The sequence below is a fragment of the Cervus elaphus genome, chromosome 20, assembly GCF_910594005.1.
Source record: "Cervus elaphus chromosome 20, mCerEla1.1, whole genome shotgun sequence".
Classification (NCBI taxonomy): Eukaryota; Metazoa; Chordata; class Mammalia; order Artiodactyla; family Cervidae; genus Cervus; species Cervus elaphus.
The window spans coordinates 25,701,643-25,714,620 of NC_057834.1; the positions used below are offsets into that span (position 1 = coordinate 25,701,643).

Consider the following 12,978-nt stretch of genomic DNA (forward strand, 5'->3'; position numbering starts at 1 on the left):
AAAAAAAAAAAAACAAAACCAACTTCTGTTGCCCAAAAGACTTTCTTCGGGGATTTAGAGGGTTGACCTTTGTTGCCATAAAGCTAAATTCCAATCCACTCTTTTCATTTCGATTCAAGATATTCACCAGATGTTAACCAAAGGTTATCTCTGACCTTTAAGATATTGAGTAATCTTTACTCTTTTTTTTTCTTGGTAATCATAATGTTTTACACTGAACATGTATCATACTTAACTGGGGAAAATGCCAATAAAACTACTTTTATTTGGAGAAAAAGGTGGCCCGCATAGAGCCCACAGTTCTGAATCTAGGTCAAAATCTCAAGAAGCTGATATCAGAATTTTCTCATAGTTTCCCTGGGGACCCTCACCAAGGAGCTGGTGCTTGGCATGAGGCTGGAATGGTAAACAGGGCTCATTCAGGTAGAGCAATGGTTGTCAGGGGGGTGTCACCTGAGAGCCTGGCCAACTTTGTCTTACCTCATAGCTTGCGTAACCTTGCCCATCACAACCCCCTAAACATTATAGTTTCTTCTTCTTGACTTTAGGGAAAGTCCTGAACTCTTAAGAGGTATGGGACTGAGTGCCTGTGCACCCAGAAAAAAGTCTGAGATGGAACTACAGCTGCAGTCAAGGTGAGGATGTTCACGTGTTGTGGCTGAAACAAATTTGTGTATGTAAATTTCATAGTGTCTCCCCTGAAGCCTTCAGGGAATGGAAGCCTCAGAATGAAAGTTTTAGAAGGGGTGATTATCTCTTAGATCTCTGACTTGATCCCATTCATAGCTTATCCCAGATCGTTAATAAGTGCCTATGTTAGTCAGAGTTCTCCAGAAAAGCAAAACTAATAGGATAAATATAGAGAGATAGAGAATGTAAAAGTAGATTTATTAAAAGGGATTGGCTCATGTCCTATGATTCCTCAGAGGCTTAGAGGCTAAGACTCACAACTACTGTCTACAACTAGAAGGCCAGGAAAGCTGGCGATGTGGTTCTAGCAAAACATGAAGGCCCAAGAACAAGGGGAATCTAAATCCAAAGGAATGAGAGTTAAAATTGTCATGTGTGAGAGCAGAAGAAAATGTATCTCCCAGCTTAAGCAGAGAGCAGATCAACATAAACATTATGGGCGCTCCAGAAGGAAGAGAAGGAGAGAAAGAGGCAGAATATCTGAAGAATAATGGCTTAAGTCTTCCCAGATTTGATGAATTTAAACATCCAAGATGCTCAACAAACTCCAAGTAAGATGAACTCAAAAAGACCCACACTGAGACATATTATAATCAAACTTTCAAAAGTCAGAAAGAAAGAGAATCTTGAAAGCAGCAAGAGGGGAGTGAATTATTACACACAAGTGATCCTCAATAAGATTAGCAACAGATCTCTCATCAAAAGTTTTGGAGGTAGCAAGACAATGTGCTAATATATTCAAAGTACTAAAAGAAAAAAACCCTGTCATCCAATAATCCATTATCCAACAAAACTGTCCTTCAGAAATGAGGGAGAAATTAAAACACTACAAGGTAAAAGCTGAAGGAGTTTTTGCCTCTAGAACTTCCCTGCAAACAATGCTCAAGGGAGTCCTCTAAAGTACAATGAAAGGATACTAGACAGTAACTCAGATGTGTGGAGAAAGAAGGATTTTCAGTAAAGGTAAATATATGGACAATTATAAAAGCTAATATAATTTTAACAATGATTTGTAACTGCAGTTTTTTAAAAACATGGTTTAACAGACATATTTAAAGAAAAACTGTTAGTGTAAAAGGCTAACATTACTTTAAATTTTGGTTTGTGACTGCAAACATATTCTACACAATTTAAGAGATTAATGCACTTAAAGGCATTATTAGTGTATGTTTTCAGGTACACAATATATTAGGTGTAATTTTATGATATCAGCAACACAAAGGGGGTAGGAATGGAGTTGTAAAGAAGCAGAGTTTTGTATGTTATTACAGTTCAGCCTGTACAAATTCAACTTAAATGTTTTAACTTTTAAATGTTAAATGGTAGCTACAAAGAAAATAGCTAGACACAAGAGGAAATGATAAGATAACTGAAATGTGTCACTATTTAAAAAATCAACTAAATGAAAAAGTGAACATAGTACAGGAAATGAGGAACAAAAAAGCTATAAGGCATTTAGAAAACACATAATAAGAAAGGCAGCAGTATCTCCTTATGAGTAACTACTTTATTTATTTTTGTTTACAACATGGTTTACTAAATATTTTATTTTATTATTTTTTTCCCATTTATTTTTATTAGTTGGAGGCTAATTACTTTATAATATTGCAGTGGTTTTTGCCATACATTGACATGAATCAGCCATGGATTTACACGTGTTCCCTATCCTGAACCCCCCTCCCACCTCCCTCCCCATCCCATCCCTCTGGGTCTTCCCAGTGCACCAGCCCTGATCACTTGTCTCATGCATCCAACCTGGGCTGGTGATCTGTTTCACCCTTGATAGTATACTTGTTTCAATGCTGTTCTCTCAGAACATCCCACCCTTGCCTTCTCCCACAGAGTCCCAAAGTCTGTTCTGTACATCTGTGTCTCTTTTTCTGTTTTGCATATAGGGTTATCGAGTAACTACTTTAGATGTAAATAGATTGGACCCTCTGATCAAAAGACAGATACTGGTAGGATGGATAATAAATATGCTCCAACTATGTGCTGTCTCATAGTTGGAGACTCATTTTAGATAGAAAGATAAAAAGAGGTTGTAAGTAAAAGGATGGAAAAAGGTATTCCATTCAAACAGACAACAAAAGAGAATAAGGGTAGCTATATGGAGAAGGCAATGGCACCCCACTCCAGTACTCTTGCCTGGAAAATCCCATGGACAGAGGAGCCTGGTAGGCTGCAGTCCATGGGGTTGTGAAGAGTCGGACAGGACTGAGCGACTTCACTTTCACTTTTCACTTTTATGCGTTGGAGAAGGAAATGGCAATGCACTCCAGTGTTATTGCCTGGAGAATCCCAGGGATGGGGCCGCACAGAGTCGGACACGACTGAAGTGACTTAACAGTATACTAATATCTAATATATTAATATTGGGCTTCCCTAGTGGCTCAGTTGGTAAAGAATCCGCCTGCAAAGTGGGAGACCTGGGTGCCATCTCTGGGTTGGGAAAATCCCCTGGGGAAGGGAAAGGCTACCCACTCCAGTATTCTGGCCTAGAATATTCCAGAATTCTGGCCTAGAGATTTTGTAGTCCATTGGGTTGCGAAGAGTCAGACATGACTGAGCGACTTGCACACTAATATCATACACTTTCACAGTAATATCAGACAAAATAGACTTTTTCTTTTTAAAAATTTTTAATTAGAGGATAATTGCTTTACAATATTGTGTTAGTTTCTGCTATACATCAATATGAATCAGCCATAGGTATACACATGTCTCCTCTCTTGAACCTCCCCTTCACCTCATTCCCTGGCTCTAAGTTGTCACAGAGCACCAGGTCTGAGTTCCCTACATCACACAGCAAATTCGCTTTGACTATCTATACATATGTTTCAACGTTTTTCAATGTTACTCTTTTAATTCATCCTCTCTCTCATTCTCCCACTGTGTCCACAAATATGTTCTCACTTCTGTGTCTCCACTGCTGCGCTCTACAAACATGTTCATCAGTACTATCCATCTACATTTCACATATATGTGCAAATGCATGACATTTGTTTTTCTCTTTCTTACTTCAGCCTTTATAATAGGCTCCAGGTTCATCGGCCTCATTAGAACTGACTCAAATGTGTTGTGTATATGTTCCATAACTTTATCCATTCATCAGCCAATGGACATCTAGGTTGCTTCCATGTCCCAGCTATTGTAAATTGTGCTGCAATGAACATTCTAGTACATGTGTCTTTTTCAATTATAGATTTCTCAAGGTACATGTTTGGTAGTGGGATTGTTGGGTTATTTGGTAGTTTTATTCCTAGTTTTTAAAGTAATCTCCAACTGTTCTCCATAGTGGCTGTATCAGTTTACATTCCCATCAACTGTGCAAGAGGATTCCCTTTCTACACACACTCTTCAGCATTTATTTGTAGATTTCTTTCATGATGGCCATTTTTTTCATGACGGGTATGAGGTGACACCTAATTGTACTTTAGATTTGCATTTCTCTAATAATGAGTGAAGTCAAGCATCGTTTCATGTGTTTATTAGCCAACTGTATGTCTTCTTTGGAGAAATGTCCCTTTAGGTTTTCTGCCCACTTTTTGATTGGGTTGTTTGTTTTTCTGGTATTGAGATGCTTATATATTTTGGAGATTTAATTCTTTGCCAGTTGTTTGCATTGCTATTATTTTCTTCCACTTTGAGGATTGTCTTTTCACTTTGTTTATAATTTCCTTTACTGTGCAAAAGCTTTTAAGTTTAATTACCTACTTGTTTATTTTTGTTTCTATTGCCATTATTCTAGGACGTGGGTCACAGAGGATCTTGCTGTGGTTTAGGTTAAGAGATGTGCTTCCCATGCTTTTTCCTCTCAGTTCAGTTCAGTCGCTCAGTCGTGTCCAACTCTTTGCGACCCCATGGACTGCAGCACGCCAGGCCTCCCTGTCCATCATCAACTCCCAGAGTTTACTCAAACTCATGTCCATTGAGTGAGTGATGTCATTCAACCATCTCATCCTCTGTTGTCCCCTTCTCCTCCCTCCTTCAATCTTTCTCAGCATCAAGGTCTTTTCCAATGAGTCAGTTCTTTGCATCAGGTGGCAAAGTGTTGGAGTTTCAGTTTTAACATCAGTCCTTCAAATGAATTTTCAAGACTGATTTCCTTTAGGATGGACTGTATGGATCTCCTTGCAGTCCAAGGGACTCTCAAGAGTCTTCTCCAACACCACAGTCCAAAAGCATCAATTCTTCAGTGCTCAACTTTCTTTATAGTCCAACTCTCACATCCATACATGACTACTGGAAAAACCATAGCCTTTACTAGACAGAACTTTGTTGGCAAAGTAACATCTCTGCTTTTTAATATGCTGTTTAGGTTGGTTATAACTTTCCTTCCAAGGAGTAAGCATCTTTTAATTTTAATGGCTGCAATCACCATCTGCAGTGATGTGGAGTCCAAAATAATAATGTCTTTCACTGTTTCCACTGTTTCTCCATCTATTGGCCATGAAGTGAGGGGAATGGATGCCATGATCTTAGTTTTCTGAATGTTGAGCTTTAAGCTGACTTTTTCACTCTCCTCTTTCACTTTCATCAAGAGGCTCTTTAGTTCTTCTTCACTTTCTGCCATAAGGGTGGTGTCATCTGCATATCTGAGGTTATTGATATATCTCCTGGCAATCTTGATTCCAGCTTGTGCTTCATCCAGCCCAGTGTTTCTCATGATGCACTCTGCATATAAGTTAAATAAGCAGGGTGATAATAACCATCCTTGGCGTATTCCTTTTCCTATTTGGAACCAGTCTGTTGTTCCATGTTCAGTTCTAACTGTTGCTTCCTGACCTGCATACAGGTTTCTCAAGAGGCAGGTCAGGTGGTCTGGTATTCCCATCTCTTTCAGAATTTCCCACAGTTTATTGTGATCCACACAGTCAAAGGCTTTGGTGTAGTCAATAAAGCAGAAATAGATGTTTTTCTGGAGCTCCCTTGCTTTTTCGATGATCCAGTGGAAGTTGGCAATTTGATCTCTGGTTCCTCTGCCTTTTATAAATCCAGCTTGAACATCTGAAAGTTCATGGTTCATGTATTGCTGAAGCCTGGCTTGGAGAATTTTGAGCATTACTGTACTAGTGTGTGAGATGAGTGCAATTGTGTGGTAGTTTGAGCATTCATTGGGATTGCCTTTCTTTGGGATTGTAATGAAAACTGGCCTTTTCCAGTCCTGTGGCCACTGCTGAGTTTTCCAAATTTGCTGGCATATTGAGTCCAGCACTTCCACAGCATCATCTTTCAGGATTTGAAATAGCTTAACTGGAATTCCATCACCTCCACTAGCTTTGTTCATAGTGATGTTTCCTAAGGCCCATTTGACTTCACATTCCAGGATGTCTGGCTCTAGGTGAGTGATCACACCATCGTGATTATCTTGGTCATGAAGATCTTTTTTGTATAGTTCTTCTGTGTACTCTTGCCACCTCTTCTTAATATCTTCTGCTTCTGTTAGGTCCATACCATTTTTGTCCTTTACTGTGCCCTTCATTGCATGAAATGTTCCCTTGGTATTTCTAATTTGCTTGAAGAGATCTCTACTCTTTTCCACCATATTGTTTTCCTCTATTTCTTTGCACTGATTGCTGAGGAAGGTTTTTTTTTTTTTTTTTTTTTTTAATCTCTCCTTGCTATTCTTTGGAACTCTGCATTCAAATGGGTATATCTTTCCTTTTCTCCTTTGCCTTTCACTTCTCTTCTTTTCAAAAGCTATTTGTAAGGCCTCCTCAGACAGCCATTTTGCTTTTTTGCATTTCTATTTCTTGGGGATGGTCTTGCTCCCTGTCTCCTGTACAATGTCACGAACCTCTATCCATAGTTCTTCAGGCACTTTATGAGATCTAGTCCCTTAAATCTATTTCTCACTTCCACTGTATAATCGTTAAGGGTTTGATTTAGGTCATACTTGAATGGTCTAGTGGTTTTCCCTACTTTCTTCAATTTCAGTCTGAATTTGACAATAAGGAGTTCATGATCTGAGCCACAGTCAGCTCCTAGTCTTGTTTTTGCTGACTGTATAGAGCTTCTCCATCTTGCAAAGAATATAATCAATCCGATATTGGTGCTGACCATCTGGTGATGTCCCTGTGTAGAGTCTTCTCTTGTGTTGTTGGAAGAGGGTGTTTGCTATGACCAGTGCGTTCTCTTGGCAAAACTTTATTAGCCTTTGCCCTGCTTCTTTCTGTACTCCAAAGCCAAATTTGCCTGTTACTCCAGGTGTTTCTTGATTTCCTACTTTTGCATTCCAGCCCCCTACAATGAATTGGATGCAATCTCAAAACCGACAGAATGATCTCTCTTCATTTCCAAGGCAAGCCAGTCAATATCATGGTAATCCAAGACTATGCCCCGACCAGTAATGCTGAAGAAGCTGAATTTGAACAGTTCTATGAAGACCTACAAGACCTTCTAGAACTAACACTCAAAAAAGATGTCCTTTTCATTATAGGGGACTGGAATTCAAAAGTAGGAAGTCAAGAAATTCCTGGAGTAACAGGTAAGTTTAGCCTTGGAGTACAGAATGAAGCAGGACAAAGGCTAATAGAGAGTTTTGCCAAGAGAACGTTTTTTTCCTCCAGGAGCGGTTTAGTTTCTGGCCTTACATTTAAGCCTTTAATCCATTTTGAGTTTATATTTATGTATAGTCTTAAGAAGTGTTCTAGTTTTGTTCTTTTACATGTGGCTGTCCAGTATTCCCAGCACCACTTATTGAAGAATTTGTCTTTTCTCCATTTTTGCCTTCTTTGTCAAAGATAAGGTGCTCATAGGTGCATGGGTTTACCTCCAGGCTTTCTATCTTGTTCCACAGGTCTAAATTTTTGTTTATGTGCCAGTGCCATACTTTCTTGATGACTGCAGCTTTGTAGTACTGTCTGACCTCAGGAAGGTTGGTTCCTTCAGTTCTGTTTTTCTTTCTCAAGATTTGCTCTGGTTATTTGGGGTCGTTTGTATTTCCATACAAATTGTGAAATATTTTGCTCTAGTTCTGCAAAACAAACAAACAAACAAAAAAACACCACTGGTAGTTTAATAGGGACTGCATTGAATCTGTACATTGCTTTGAGTAATATAGTCTTTTTCACAATATTGATTCTTCCAATCCAAGAACATGATATATCATTCCATTTGTTTGTGTCATCTTTGATTTCTTTCATCAGTGTCTTCTAGTTTTCTGCAGTCTTTTGTCTCTTTACGCATGTTTGTTCCTAGGTATTTTATTATTTTTTTGTTTCAGTGGCAAATGGGATCGTTTCCTTAATTTCTTTTTCTGATTTTTCATTGTTAGCTTATAGTAATGTTAGGAATTTCTGCATATTAATTTTATATCCTGTGAGTTTACTATATACATTGATCAGCTCTATTAATTTTCTGGTGGCATCTTTAGGGCTTTCTATCACGTCATCTGCAATTAATGAGAGTTTTCTTCTTTTCCAATCTGGATCTCTCTTATTTCTTTTCCCTCTCTAGGACTTCCAAAATTATCTTAAAAAATAGTGGTGAGAGTGAGCACGCTTTTCTTATTCCTGATCTTAGAGGAAATACTTTCATATTTGAGAATAACGTTTCTGTGTATTTGTCATAAGTGGACTTTATTAGGTTGAGGATCTGTCCTTCTATGCCTACTTTCTGGAGAGTTTTTTTTTTTTTTTATCATAAATAGGTGTTGAATTTTGTCAAAAGCTTTCTCTGCATCTATTGAGATGATCATATGCTTTTTATCTTTCAATTTGTTAATATGACTTATCACATTGATTGATTTGCATATGTTGAAAAACCCTAGCAGCCCTGGGATAAAGACACCTAGATCATGATGTATTGTTCTTTTAATGTGTTGTTGGATTCTGTTTGCTAATATTTTCTTGAGGATTTTTGCATTTATGTTCATCAGTGATATTAGCCTCGAATTTGGGGGAACATTTTTGTCTACTTTTGGTATCAGGGTGAAGGTGGCCTTGTAGAAAGAATTTGGTAGAATTCACATTTGAAGCCATTTGGCTCTTTTGTTTGTTGGAAAATTTTTTATTACAGTTTTGATTTCTGTGCTTGTGATTCTGTGCTTATGTTCATATTTTCTATTTCTTTCTGATCCAGTTTTTGAAGGTTATATTTTTCTAAGAATTTATCTATTTCTTCAAGGTTGTCCATTTTGTTGGCATATAGTTGCTTATCGTAGTCTCATGATCCTTTGTACTTCTGCATTGCCTGTTGTAAGTTCTCCTTTTTCATTTTTAATTTTATTGATTTGAGTCCCCTCCTTATATGTCTCAATGAGTCTGGCTAATGATATGTCAGTTTTGTATATCATCTCAGGAACCAGCTTTTATTTTTAGTGATCTTTGATATTGTCCATTGCTTTTTCATTTATTTCTTCTTTGATCCTTGTGATTTCTTTCCTTCTGCTAACTGTGGGTTTTTTGGTTCTTTATTTCTAGTTGCTTTTGGTGTAAGGTTAAGTCATTTATTTGATGTTTTTGTTATTTCTTTGTGGTAGGTTTGTATTGTTACAAACTTCTCTCAGCACTGCTTTTACTGCATCCCATATGTTTTGAGTTGTCATGTTTTCATTGTCATTTACTTCTTTCTTTTTGATTTCTTCAGTGATCTGTTGGTTATTCAGAAGATGTTATTTAGCCTCCATGTGTTTGTGTTTTTTATAGATTTTTTTCCCTATAGTTGATATCTGATTTTACAGCATTGTGGTCAGAAAAGATCCTTGAAATGAATGATTTCTTTTTTTTTTTTTTTTAATTTTCAAGGCTTGATTTGTTACCCAAGATGTGATTCTCCTGGAGAGTGTTCCATGTGCACTTGAGAAAAAAGTGAAATCTGTTATGTACGAAATGGCCTATAGATATCAATTAGGTCCAACTGGTCCAATGTATCATTTAAAGCTTGCATTTTCTTATTAATTTTCTGCCTAAATGTTCTGTCCATTGGTGTAAGAGGGGTATTAAAGTCTCCCACTATTATTGTGTTATGGTCAATTTCCCCTTTAGTAGTTGTTAGCATTTGCCTTATGTATCGAAGTTCTCCAATTTTGGGTACATGTACGTTTATAATTGTTACATCTTCTTGGATTGAATCCTTGATCATTACGTACTGTCCTTCCTTGTCTCCTGTAATGGTTTTTTTTTTTCATTTATTTTTATTAGTTGGAAGCTAATTACTTTACAATATTGTAGTAGATTTTTCCTGAATGGTTTTTATTTTAATATCTATTTTATCTGCTGTGAACATTGTTACTCCCATTTTCTTTTGATTTCTGTTTGCTTGGAATATTTTTTCCCAGCACTTCAGTTTTAGTTTGTATGTGTCTGTAAGCCTGAGGTGGGTCTCTTGTAGACAACATAGATAGGGCTTTTGTTCTTGTACCCATTCAGGCAATCTATGTCGTTTCGTTGGAGCATTTAGTCCATTTACATTCAAGGTAATTTTTTTTCCATTTATTTTTATTAGTTGAAGGCTAATTGCTTTACAATATTGTAGTGGTTTTTACCATACATTGACATGAATCAGCCATGGGTTTACATGTGTACTCCATCCTGATCCCCCCTCCTGCCTCCCTCTACATCCCATCCCTCTGGGTCTTCCCAGTTCAGCCCTGAGCACTCGTCTCAAGCATCCAACCTGGGCTGCTGATCTCTTTCACCCTTGATAGTATACTTGTTAAAATGCTATTCTCTCTGAATATCCCACCCTCATCTGCTACCACAGAATCTAAAAGTCTGTTCTGTACAGCTGTGTCTCTTTTTCTGATTTGCATATAGGGTTATCGTTACTATCTTTTAAAATGCCATATATATGTGTTAGTATACTGTATTGGTCTTTATCTTTCTGGCTTACTTCACTCTGTATAATGGGCTCCAGTTTCATCCATCTCATTAGAACTGATTCAAATGAATACTTTTTATGGCTGAGTAATATTCCATAGAGTATATGTACCACACTTTCCTTATCCATTCTATGCTGATGGCATCTAGGCTGCTTCCATGTCCTGGCTATTATAAACAGTGCTGCAATGAACATTGGGGTGCACGTGTCTCTTTCAGTTCTGGTTACCTCGGTGTGTATGCCCAGGAGAGGGATTGCTGGGTCATATGGCAGTTCTATTTCCAGGTTTTAAGGAATCTCCACACTGTTCTCCATAGTGGCTGTATTAGTTTGCATTCCCACCGATGGTGTAAGAGGGTTCCCTTTTCTCCACAGCCTCTCCAGCATTTATTGCTTGTAGGTTTTTGGAGAGCAACCATTCTGACTGGTGTGTAATGGTACCTCATTGAGGTTTTGATTTGCATTTCTCTAATAATGAGTGATGTTGAGCATCTTTTCATGTGTTTGTCAGCTATCTGTATGTCTTCTTTGGAGAAATGTCTGTTTAGATCTTTGGCCCATTTTTTGATTGGGTCATTTATTTTTCTGGAATTGAGCTGCAGGAGTTGCTTGTATATTTTTGAGATTAATCCTTTGTCTGTTTCTTCATTTGCTATTATTTTCTCCCATTCTGAAGGCTGTCTTTTCACCTTGCTTATAGTCTCCTTTGTTGTGCAGCAGCTTTGAAGTTTCATAAGGTCCCATTTGTTTATTTTTGCTTTTATTTCCAATATTCTGGGAGGTGGGTCATAGAGGATCTTGCTGTGATTTATGTCGGAGAGTGTTTTGCCTATGTTCTTCTCTAGGAGTTTTATAGTTTCTGGTCTTACATTTAGATCTTTAATCCATTTTGAGTTTATTTTTGTGTATGGTGTCAGAAGGTGTTCTAGTTTCACTCTTTTACAAGTGGTTGACCAGTTTTCCCAGCACCACTTGTTAAAGAGGTTGTCTTTTTTCCATTGGATATTCTTGCCTCCTTTGTCGAAGATAAGGTGTCCATAGGTTTGTGGATCTATCTCTGGGCTTTCTATTCTGTTCCATTGATCTATACTTCTGTCTTTGTGCCAGTACCATACCGTCTTGATGACTGTGGCGTTGTAGTAGAGTCTGAAGTCAGGCAGGTTGATTCCTCCAGTTCCATTCTTCTGTCTCAAGATTGCTTTGGCTATTCGAGGTTTTTTGTATTTCCATACAAATTGTGAAGTTATTTGTTCTAGTTCTGTGAAGAATACCGTTGGTAGTTTGCTAGGGATTGCATTGGATCTATAGATTGCTTTGGGTAGTATAGTCATTTTCACAATATTGATTCTTCCATTCCATGAACACGGTATATTTCTCCATCTGTTTGTGTCCTCTGTGATTTCTTTCATCAGTGTTTTATAGTTTTCTATGTATAGGTCTTTTGTTTCTTTAGGTAGATACTCCTAAGTATTCTATTCTTTTTGTTGCAATGGTGAATGATATTGTTTCCTTAACTTCTCTTTCTGTTTTCTCATTGTTAGTGTATAGGAATGCAAGGGATTTCTGTGTGTTAATTTTATATCCTGCAACTTTACTATATTCATTGATTAGCTCTAGTAATTTTCTGGTAGAGTCTTCAGGGTTTTCTATGTAGAGGATCATGTCATCTGCAAACAGTGAGAGTTTCACTTCTTCTTTTCCTATCTGGATTCCTTTTATTTCTTTTTCTGCTCTGATTGCTGTGGCCAAAATTTCCAACACTATGTTGAACAGTAGTGGTGAGAGTGGGCACCCTTGTCTTGTTCCTCATTTTAGGGGAAATGCTTTCAATTTTTCACCATTGAGGGTAATGCTTGCTGTGGGTTTGTCATATATAGCTTTTATTATGTTGAGGTGTGTTCCTTCTATTCCTGCTTTCTGGAGAGTTTTTATCATAAATGGATGTTGAATTTCATCAAAGGCTTTTTCTGCATCTATTGAGATAATCATATGGCTTTTATCTTTCAATTTGTTAATGTGGTGTATTACATTGATTGATTTGTGGATATTAAAGAATCCTTGCATTCCAGGGATAAAGCCCACTTGGTCATGATGTATGATCTTTTTAATATGTTGTTGGATTCTGTTTGCTAGAATTTTGTTAAGGATTTTTGCATCTATGTTCATCAGTGATATTGGCCTGTAGTTTTCTTTTTTTGTGGCATCTTTGTCTGGTTTTGGAATTGGGGTGATGGTGGCCTCATAGAATGAGTTTGGAAGTTTACCTTCTTCTGCAATTTTCTGGAAGAGTTTGAGTAAGATAGGTGTTAGCTCTTCTCTAAATTTTTGATACCTATGTCTAGAAGCAAGAAATGCTGGAGAGGGTGTGGGGAAAAGGAAACCCTCTTACACTGTTGGTGGGAATGCAAACTAGTACAGCCACTATGGAGAACAGTGTGGAGGTTCCTTAAAACCTGGAAATAGAAC

General features: G+C 37.6%; 1 protein-coding gene across 1 annotated transcript in view; it reads left to right on the forward strand.

Annotated features, from left to right (window-relative positions):
* The first annotated feature begins 524 nt into the window (after positions 1–524).
* Positions 525–12,978, forward strand: part of LOC122678315 (alpha-1,6-mannosyl-glycoprotein 4-beta-N-acetylglucosaminyltransferase-like) — a 54,766-nt gene continuing 42,312 nt past the window's right edge. Inside the window, exon 1 of the mRNA XM_043878951.1 lies at positions 525–635. The gene's annotated coding sequence lies outside the window, so the exon portion shown is untranslated. The remainder of the gene's footprint in view (positions 636–12,978) is intronic.